Source organism: Salvelinus sp. IW2-2015, unplaced genomic scaffold (assembly GCF_002910315.2).
Source record: "Salvelinus sp. IW2-2015 unplaced genomic scaffold, ASM291031v2 Un_scaffold1270, whole genome shotgun sequence".
Classification (NCBI taxonomy): Eukaryota; Metazoa; Chordata; class Actinopteri; order Salmoniformes; family Salmonidae; genus Salvelinus; species Salvelinus sp. IW2-2015.
In genome coordinates this window covers 179,816-191,487 of record NW_019942810.1, presented here as the reverse complement: position 1 = coordinate 191,487, position 11,672 = coordinate 179,816, and the positions used below count along the sequence as shown (strand labels likewise).

Genomic DNA, 11,672 nt, shown 5'->3' with positions numbered 1-11,672 from the left:
CTGTTCTCTCATTTGTGTCTGGAAGAAGCTAGCCAACTTTAGCCAGTTAGGTTGGGGTTTTGACTGCTGTTGTGAGTTAGACTTGGATCAAACCCTACTCCTCCGGCCAGAAGGTCCAGTGTCAATAGTGTAGTTGGCTCTGTTTACACGCAATCTGCAAGCCAATTTACCAAGCAGACAATCTGACAAGGCTCTGAATTTACCAAGCAGACAATCTGAAACAAGGCTCTGAATTTACCAAGCAGACAATCTACAAGGCTCTGAATTTACCAAGCAGACAATCTGACAAGGCTCTGAATTTACCAAGCAGACAATCTGACAAGGCTCTGAAATTACCAAGCAGCACATCTGACAAGGCTCTTGAATTTACCAAGCAGGCAATCTGACAAGGCTCTGAATTTACCAAGCAGGCCAATCTGACAAGGCTCTGAATTTACCAAGCAGGCAATCTGACAAGGCTCTGAATTTACCAAGAACAATCTGACAAGGCTCTGAATTTACCAAAGCAGACAACTTGACAACGCTCTGAATTTAGGAACGACCCAGATGCACACTGACACACCGGAGGCAATTTACGACCGCACAATTAGTTTCCAATCAAATGTCTTTTGCATTGATCAAATGGCGGGCAGGCAGGGAAGTGTTTTTTACAGACACCTATGATTACAACAGGTTAGAACCAATGCATTTACTTCCTTGTTTTTTCCACTCCCTGTTTGAACGGGCCGTAAGGGGAAAACATGTGCTTGGGTATGTGACGACGCAGCTTTGGAATGATGCCCCGAAGCATCTATCTGGTATGATGCAGCTTTGGAATGATGCCGAAGCAGATCTGGTATGATGCAGCTTTGGTATGATGCAGCTTGTATGATGCAGCTTTGGAATGATGCACGAGGCAGATCTGTATGATGCAGCTTTGGAATGATGCAGCTTTGGTATGATTGCACTTGTTATGATGCAGCTTTGGTATGATGCAGCTTTGGTATGATGCAGCTTTTGTATGATGCAGCTTTGGAATGATGCAGCTTTGCTATTGGTATGATGCAGCTTTGTACGATGCAGCTTTGGAATGATGCACGATGCAGATTTGAAATGATGCAGCTTTGGTACGGCGTTGTGCCATCTTGCTTTGCTGATGGTGGTGTGAGGTTACTGATGATTGGCTGTGATGTGAGTGTATGGTGTGATGGTGTAAGTGTATGATGGTGTGAGGTATGGTGTGATGGTGTGATGTATGGTGGTGTGAGGTACGTGATGATGCGTGTGAGGCTATGGTTTCCGTTGATCGGTTGTACTACAGAATGCGCCACTCGCTCTGCAACACCTGATCATCGGAGCCGCACGCTACTGGTCGATGGAGTGTGAGCTATGTGTGTGCACGTGTCCTACAGGAATCGGGATTGAATGCTCGTTGAGAACAGCCATCCTACGCTGATCCGAGACTACGGTATGATGTGTGAGGATAACGGTGTGATGTGTTGAGGTACGGTGTGATGAGAGGTACGGTTGATGATGGCGTGACGTACGTGCATGATGGTGTGGGTATGGTGATTGTGTGTGAAGTATGGTGTGGGTAGTATGATGATGTGAGATTATGGTGTGTGCAGGTCTTGTTTATATGGTGTGTGCAGTGGGTGACGGTGTGTGAGTATGTGTGTGAGGATATGGTGAGTTATCGTGGTGTACAGTCTAATTGGTGGTGCTTATCGGTGGTGCTCCTATGCTAGAGCTAATGTCTGGTGTCTCTATGGTCGATCCGTCGCACGTATGGTCGGTGTATCGTACGTAACAGTCACGGCTTCTATCCGTCGGGTCATCTCTTTAGGCTTCGAAGCGGCACTTGCCCTTCATTATCAATCTCCGTATGGTGTGATGTGTGTGAAGGTATTGGGTGTATGGGGGTGTGAGGTATGTCGTGATATGGTGATGTAGGTATGTTGGAACGCAATTACTTCTCAAGAGTGTGGCTGCTAGTACTCTAGTCACTCCGGTGTATGGTGTGTATGTATGTGCGCCTGTATGTCGTGTGAGTACCGGGTGTATATGGTGGGTGATATTGGTGGTGTATTGGTGGTGTGAGTATGCGTGTGTATGGTTGGTTATGTGGTGTTATGTGGTGTAGGGTGGTCATGTGAGTATTATTGTGGTAGTATAGCGGGGTATGTAGGTATGGTGGTGTATTGGTGTGAGGTTAGTAGCGTTGGTATTGTTGTGAGGTTAACATGATGGTGTTATGGAACTGTTGTGAGTAGGGTGGTTGTATGGTGGTGTGAAGGTAGGTTTCTGGGGTGATGGTGGCCTGTCAGCGGTATTGTGTGCCGTATCTGGTGTGTGAGGTATGGTGGTGTATTGGTGGGTTGCTGGTTATGGTGTGTGGTGGTGTTGAGGTATAGTAGGTGGTGTGTAGTATGTGTTGGTGTGGTAATGGTGAGTTGGTGTAGTATGGGTATGGTGGTGTGTGTAGGTAGTGTTCCGGGAGGTTGGTGGTGTGAGTAGGTTGGTGTGGCGTTGAGTAATAGTGGTGGTGGTGTGAGCGTATGGCGTGGTGGGTGTTGAGGTATGGGGTCGGTTGGTTGAGGTATGATGGTGGATGGTGTAGGTATGGTGTGATGGTGTGAGTATGTTGGTGAGAGGTATGGCGTGATGCGTGTGGTACGTAATGGTGGCTGGATCGGTGTGAGCGATTATCGTGCGTGATGGCATTGAGGTATGCAGTATCGGTGGTGTGTGTGTGAGTATGAGGTAGGTGCACGTGTGAGGTATGAGTAGGGTGGGTGGTGTGAGGTATGAGGTAGGGTGGTGTGAGGTATGAGGTGATGGTGATGGTGTGAGGTATGGTGATGGTGTGAGGTATGGTGATGGTGTGAGGTATGGTGATGGTGTGAGGTATGGTGATGGTGTGAGGTATGGTGATGTGTGGTAGAGAGAGAGATATAATCGTCTGTACCTGATCCAGAGTCTGGTGTGCCAGTCTTGGCCTTGTTGATGATCGAGGCTGGTGTTGGCATGGTGGGAGGTGTCTGGGCCATGGAGCGGGTGAAACAACGAACCTCAACACTAACAGCCCCTGGGTGGTTCGACACCGTGTTAAACTAAAATAAGAGATGAGTTTAGACGATAAATTTCACTATGATACATCAATATATTTACATGTGGAAAACACAGCTAGATAAAGCTAGATAGACATGGTATAAATTACTAAACAGGTTTGTCAGGATACCTGAATTTTGACTTCGATAACAGGTTTTGTATCATGATACCAAAAACACAACAAAAAAAGTAACAGAATTACGACTGGGCATTATTTTTTCAAACATTTAACAATATGTTGATACCTGGTAGAACAAAATTACAAATATATGTTTTCTATATTCAATTTCTTACAAAAAATAAAATAGTAAATAAGAATATTTTCAATTTTACTTATACAAAACCATATGGTGAGACTCAGACCATTCAAAATCATTGTACAATTATATCGGTTTTAAAATGTAATTTGATACATCAGGGTTAATTTGCTCATCTATGAACATAATATTGGGCCAAATTCCATTCATTAAACCTACGTTTTTCCCACATTTTGTTGTTACAAGGTGGGATTAAAATTGATTTTAGTTTTTTTGGCCAAATATCTACACAAAATGCTACATGTCAAAGTGGAAGAAACTATTACAAAAATGTCAACAAAATATATTTTTTAAATGACTGAATCTTGATTACTTAAGTATTCAACCCCGAATCAATACCCCTTTGGCAGCAATTACAGCTGTGATGCTTTCTGGGGAAGTCTAAGAGCTTTGCACACCTGAATAGCACAATATTTGCAAACAACTTTTTTTAATTCTTCAAGCTCTGTCAAAGTTGGTTGTTGATCATTGCTAGACAGACATTTTCATGTCTTGCCATCAATTTTCAAGCCGATTTAAGTCAAAACTGACGGGGCTGTAGTGGAGCAGGTCGAGAGTTAAGTTCCTTGGCGTCCACATCAACAAACTATCATGGTCCAAACACACCAAGAGAGTTGTGAAGAGGGCACGACAACACTCTTTCCCCCTCAGGAGACTGAAAAGATTTGGCATGGGTCTCCAGATCCTCAAAAAGTTATACAGCCGCACAATCGAGAGCATCCTGACCGGTTGCATCACCACCTGGTATGGCAACTGCTCAGCCTCCGACCGTAAGGTGCTACAAAGGGTAGTGCATACATCACTGGGGTCAAGCTTCCTGCCATCCAGGACCTATATACTATGCGGCGTCAGAGGAAGGCCCAAAAAATTGTCAAAGACTCCAGTCACCCAAAGTCAGACTGTTCTCTTTGCTACCACACAGCAAGCAGTACCGGAGCGCCAAGTCTAGGTCCAAAAGGATCCTTAACAGCTTCTACCCCCCCCACCCCACAGGCCATAAAACTCCTGAACAATTAGTCCAGGTGGCCATTTGATTATCTACAATAACCCCCCCCCTCCCCCCTGCTGCTACTCGCTCTTTCGACTCCTCAAGCATCAGTCACTTTTACCCTACCTACATGTTACAGATTACTTCGACTAACCTGTTCACCCGCACATTGACTTGATACCGGTACCCCCTGTATATAGCCTCGTTATTGTTATTTTATTGTGTTACTTTTAATTGTATTATTTACTAAATATTTCCTTAACTCTTTCTTGAACTGCATGGTTGGTTGAGGGCTTGTAAGTAAGCATTTCACGGTAAGGTCTACTACACCTGTTGTATTTGGCGCAAGTGACAAATACAATTTGATTGCCATGCTGAATATATGTTCACGTTACTGTCAAAAATAATTAGAATTTAGTTGCTAGTAGAATAACATTACAATATAAAATAGTTTTTCATGTCGTTTTGCACTGCACTCCTTTCATTTTGCTTTGTTGTTTCTTTCGGCCCTCATGACCTGTTCTGTAAGCAAAGTATTCCTATCGGTCGCTTCTGGAGCAAGTTCTGTTAACAAGCTGTGGGGGTTAGAGGTTTTCGTTAGAAGGAGCCATTCTGTCAGCATTTTCCCCCCTCCCTCTCACTTGCTACTTAAAAGTGGCGTGTTACTGTGTCAGCTGCATGCGCAAGTAGCCTTGCTAGCTTACTACTGTCCCTTATACGATGCGAGACACATTTGACAGAAGAACCGAAAGTAACAGAAGAGCTAGCACCGAAACCGGTTTGTAGTATATTCTATTATCCAAAAAGTAACAAAAAAAATTCTACATACCGTGCAACACTACCAATCAGGATTGAGGTCCATATTTTTTTTAATTTTTTAAAATCAGGAAAATCTCAATTGGAATGTTTGTTTACTTCTTGAAATGTATTGGAATGATCCCCATCTTTCAGATACATGCATCTACCAGGTGCCAAGTTTCCTACCTCAGGAGAAGTCTCAGGACCAAGACATCCTGTCTCCGTTGGCTCCTCTGACAAAACCCTGCCATATACACAACAGTTGATCAGATACATGACTCAGGGGGCTGCGTCCCAATAACACTTCCCTTCGTGGATTTGAAAGAAAATGACTGGTATGTGTTAACTCCCTCTAACCCACGTCTACACCAATCCAGTGCTTTAAAAACGTGAGTGAACTAGTGAACGAGGAATAAGAGATTATTGGGATGTAAACTCCCGTCTATAACCTTAGCGTACAAATGACTAAATGTTAGTACTTCTGTTGTCATGACAATATTTGATTAACAGGACTTACCCATCTGTCTGCACCTTGACCTCCTCATCACCGTCAGCTTCCACATCTTCTACAGTAGACAGACACAATCAATCAACGTGGTAAGGACGTCCAAACCATTCCTAAAATGTATATAATTTACAGGGTTGTGCCAACATGGCCATACTCGTAATCGTATCAATAAATTGGCAGTTGATAAATCGGATGATACTAGTGATAAAGTGTTTTAATATGCCTAAAAGGGATGTTGGCAAAATGCCTCCCTGCACGTTCTCGCTGCTATTTTTTTTTTTTGCAGATTAGTCCAAGGAGGGTTGGGTGTGTCCTCAACTTGCAGCAGGCAGCCACGTTCGCCGTCACTCTGTCAGAATGTACATTAGCATTTCATATTTCTCCCCCCTACCCTAAGCCCCACTTGCTAGATATTATGCACATTGATAGCAAACGTCCTCGCCATGTGATTTATCATAGTAGCAGGCAGCAGCAAATCTAAATGATCAGACCGAAAAACATGCGAGGAAAAGTGATCGGATTAAAATTCTGAAGCGAGTGGACGGAGAAATCAAGGTTCACTCTATCCAATCAGAGCAGCAGGATCAACGTACAGCCCGCCCTTCTCTTTACAGACAGGCGACCTAGCCAGTTGGGTTATTTAGACCATGCACATGACTGACTCGAAGACAGTATGGTTTACAAAAACTGTGACTGACATGAGAAAGATGCTTGCTGGAACCCATCCACCACTAAACTAACACGACCAGCTACATTTACCATCCACCACTAAACTAAACACGACCAGCTACATTTACCATCCACCACTAAACTACACGACCAGCCTACATGTTGACCATCCACCACATAAACTGAACACGACCAGCTACATTTACCAATCCACCACTAAACACGACACAGGCTAGCATTTACACTCCACCAGCTAAACTAACACGAGCCAGCTACATTTACATCCACCACTAAACTAACACGACCAGCTACATTTACCATCCACCACTAAACTAAACACGACAGCTACATTTACCATCCACCACTAAACTAACACGACCAGCTACATTTACCATACCACACTAAACTAACACGACCAGCCACATTTACACCATCCACCACTAAACTAACACGACCAGCTACATTTACCATCCACCACTAAACTAACACGACCAGCTACATTTACCATCCACCACTAAACTAACACGACCAGCTCATTTCACATCCACCACTAAACTAAACACGACCAGCTACATTTACCATCCACCACTAAACTAACACGACCAGCTACATTTACCATCCACCACTAAACTAAACACGACAGCGCTACATTTACCATCCACCACTAAACTAACACGACCAGCACTTTACCATCCACCACTAACACGACCGCTACATTTACCATCCACCACTAAACTAACACGACCAGCTACATTTACCATCCACCACTAAACTAACACGACCAGCTACATTTCATCCACCACTAAACTAACACGACCAGCTACATTTACCATCCACCACTAAACTAAACACGACCAGCCACATTTACCATCCACCACTAAACTAAACACGACCAGCTACATTTACCATCCACCACTAAAACACGACAGCTACATTTACCATCCACCACTAAACTAACACGACCAGCTACATTTACCATCCACCATAAACTAACACGACCAGCTACATTTACCATCCACCACTAAACTAACACGACCAGCTACATTTACCATCCACCACTAAACTAACACGACCAGCTACATTTACCATCCACCACTAAACTAAACACGACCAGCTACATTTACCATCCACCACTAAACTACGACCAGCTACATTTACCATCACCACTAAACTAACACGACCAGCTACATTTACCATCCACCACTAAACTAAACACGACCAGCTACATTTACCATCCACCACTAAACTAAACACGACCAGCCACATTTACCATCCACACTAAACAAACAGACCAGCCACATGTTACCATCCACCACTAAACTAACACGACCAGCTACATTTACCATCCACCACTAAACTAACACGACCAGCTACATTTACCATCCACCACTAAACTAACACGACCAGCCACATTTACCATCCACCACTAAACTAAACACGACCAGCTACATTTACCATCCACCACTAAACTAAACACGACCAGCTACATTTACCATCCACCACTAAACTAAACACGACCAGCCACATTTTTTTAATCGACCTAAAGAAAAAAAACTGCCTTTGCACTGCCAAGTCAACGTTGCACAAACGCGAGTGTTTTGGTCGCAGTCTCAAACCCTGAGCTAGGTTGTCTGGATAAGAGCGTCTGCTAAATGACTTAAATGTAAATGTAAATGTCTGTCCTTGTATTTAATTTATGTTCGCTTGCGCTTGTTAGCGTCTACTATAGGAATCCGCCAGTACTGAGTTAGCATAAAAATATACATTTTTGTGAAGGAAATAGCATCCCTTCTGTGCACTGCCAGTAATACCGTATATACCCTGGTATGGTACAGGAACAGCATGACCATCTGGATAGCACCAAACCGTACATCACATCAACTCTATTCACAGTCTAATGGCACAACGTCATATTTCATCACTCACCAAGCCCGCTGACGTTACTGCTGCAGGTGGAGCTGCCCAGCCGAGCCTTCTTCTTCTTCTTCTTCAGGAAGGATCTCCTGGAGGCTCTGCGGACAGACTCCTGGGTCATGCTGTTTCTCAGCCCTGCCAGGGAGAGCCGCACAGTCAGGGAGTGTCTCACGGAGCGCCGCCTGGGGTCCAAGTGCGTGGCAGCAGCGACGACTATCTTAATGGCGGCGCGGCCTGGAGAACGCTCTGCGTTGCGGTTCATCTGGAGCTCTGCAGACTGCCGCTCGGCGGCTGAGATCTTAACTACGGCTTCAGTTATGTGGCTTTGGGTCTGACGGGAGCGAGAGGGTGAGAAACACGGGGGCTGGCAGGAGTCTGAGCTGGACTCCCCCCTCTTACTCTCAGCCTCCTCCTGCATATTCTCCTCCTGGATCTGGCTGATGGAGCTGGACACCTGCTGCTGTGCCTCCCCCGGCTGGGAGGAGGAGGTCTGAGCAGCTCCTTTGCAGGTGCTGCGTACAGGCGATGCCACCTCAGGCTGGGTGGTCTGTTTGGTTCTGCGAGCGCGTGAGGGTTCGACCAGCTCTTCCCTTGTGACTGGGGATCCTCCTTCATCCTCTGCTATCAGGTTCAGGGTGGTGGACACGGAGGAGCGACGCAGGTTACTGCGCTTGCCCTTGGAGAAGCTGCAGGAGGGTCAAAGAAATGAGAGAGAGAGACACACACACTGTTTATTTTAAGGCGTTGTCAGCACCATTACACACCACGTCAAGTTCCTGGTACATGCAAATGTATTGACGAATAACGGTGATTCTGATAACTGTACAACATTTTTATTTTACCAGGTAAGTTGACTGAGAACACATTCTCATTTACAGTAATGACCTGGGGAATAGTTACAGGGGAGAGGAGGGGATGAATGAGCCAATTGTAAGCTGGGGATGATTAGGTGACCGTGATGGTATAAGGGCCAGATTGGGAATTTAGCCAGGACACCTGGGTTAACACCCCTACTCTTAAGATAAGTACAATGGGATCTTTAGTGAACAGAGTCAGGACACCCGCTTAACATCCTATCTGAAAGACAGCACCCTACACAGGGCAATGTCCCCAATCACTGCCCTGGGGCATTTTTTTAGACCAGAGGAAAAAGTGCCTCCTACTGGCCCTCCAACACCCCTTCCAGCAGCATCTGGTCTCCCATCCAGGGACTGACCAGGACCAACCCTGCTTAGCTTCAGAAGCAAGCCAGCAGTGGGATGCAGGGTGGTATGCTGCTGGCATAACGTATAGAGTATCACTATGATTAACGTGATGGATCATAAATGAAAAGGTTATACTGAGACATGTCCGGACAGGACACAACACAGGAGCCTACCGTCAAGGCAAATGAACAGGATAACCTACCGTCTCTTGTTGCGATTTTCATTCTGACCCACAGATAGACGTTTCCTACAGTTGCTTTTCTTCTGTGATGGAGTCTTTGGCATCAATTCCGGTTCCGCACTCAAGTCACTGAGACGTGAAGAAAAATCTAATGTTATTAGGAATGACTCCAGAAAGAAAGGTCAACAGCTGTAGGATGAATTCTTCCTTCTGCCAATCATCACTTTACAGAATTTTAAAAAATGACACAAAACAATTAGCTCAATGTGTGTCTATGACAAGGGTGGGGTCTTTTTCCTCCCACCTTGAGAATATGCGGTTGGCTTCGTGCTGGATCTCAAACAGCCACACCATGTGGTCATTTTCAATTTCATTGGCAAACGCTTGTATGTTCACATCGAACATCTGCATCAGGGTGCGTGTTGAGGTCAGTACCGAGCTCATAGCCGCTACCTGTGAAAGACCGGTTTAAAATACTGATTATTACATATTTGGTGGGATGTGTTAAACCTCCTCTCGTAGATAAATTAATCGTTTCTCCCATCTAAATGGGCTATCTAGGAAGAACAATAAACGAAGAGTTGTTTAGTGAACATAATATCGCACAAGATTTTAACGTACGCTCATGCTTTTTAACCAAACATTGCAGATAACGTTAAACATTACATCAAATGACACACAAATAATAAACCGTGATATGACAACCATCCAGACAATTCATTCACAATAATAAAACATGTACAAAACAAACATTTATTTTATCAAATGTTAGCCAATTTGGGATTTATCGTTACAAACTGGCTAACAAGGGAACTAGATTATTTTAATTTGAGCTATCCCGTGCATTTCCGCAGTGGCCTCCAAATTGTCAAGAATCAGAGCTAGCTATCATCCCTGCAGTTTAAACAAAAAATATACTAAGTAAATAAATATGTTGAAGAAACAGAAAGCTAGCTAATGCCGGTTTAGCCAAACTAGCGAGTTGTTAAAATGTTAGCGGCCCGGTGAATTTATAGCGAATGTAGGCTAAACCTAATTTAAGGCAAATACAAATACTTGAATACCATAAAACTCTTCCGGCTGCGATAGCAGTTCACGCTACATTGCAGAGGACTTCAATAATGTTCATAAAAAGCATTAAATCGTATAATCCACCATTATCAACATAATTGTCTTTTCTCCAATTTGATTTCTACACCCGCTGAAACTCGTTTAAATTGTTCTAAACTGTCTGAGCCAATTGGGGACTGGTTTGTAATGCAGACCCCCAGTCTGCTCCTCCCCATAGCCAATCAAACCCGAGAGCAGATGTCCGGTCTCGTACACTGAGGGGATTCGATTATCTGGCCCGGGTTACACCGTCGAGAGGAGTTTGTATCGGGTGAAATGTGATTGCATTCGTTTTGGCCCCTTTCAAAACCCACTGGGAAGTCGGCGCAAAACCTCAGTGATGTAGCCTAGGCTAGATTAATCACGTGGAGTAATAAAGGCATAATTTGTAGTGATGTTTGTTTTGTCCTATATTTGTATTTAATAAATTTTTTATGTTTAATCCCAGCCCCCGTCCTCGCAGGAGTCCTTTTGCCTTTTGGTAGGCCATTATTGTAAATAAGAGTTTGTTCTTAAACTGACTTGCCTAGTTAAATAAAAGTTAAATAAAAAATAAAATAAATAAAAGGGCATGAATGAAAGAACTTCCTCCAGCTGAGCAGCAAAATGACTATGCTTTATTGGAACATCCAAGCAGGTAACCAGTGCTGGAAAAATCTGCCCGACAATTAACAGTCAAGCCATCCATCTGTCCTCAGTCATGTCCAACATGGGAGTCAAGTTTGATCCTTCTCTGTCCTTTGATGCTCATATAAAACATATGTACAGACATCAATTTTCCCTCTAAGAGATATCGCCAGGCTCAAACCACAGCCAGATGCCGAGAAACTTTTCCACGCCTTCATCTTCTTCCGGATTGACTTCTGCAAAACTGTGTTTACAGTCAAATCAC

General features: G+C 44.2%; 1 pseudogene; it reads right to left on the bottom strand.

The window, feature by feature from the left end:
* LOC112070269 (inner centromere protein A-like) overlaps nucleotides 1-10,915 on the bottom strand; it is a 32,214-nt pseudogene extending 21,299 nt beyond the window's left edge.
* Nucleotides 10,916-11,672: the final 757 nt, after the last annotated feature.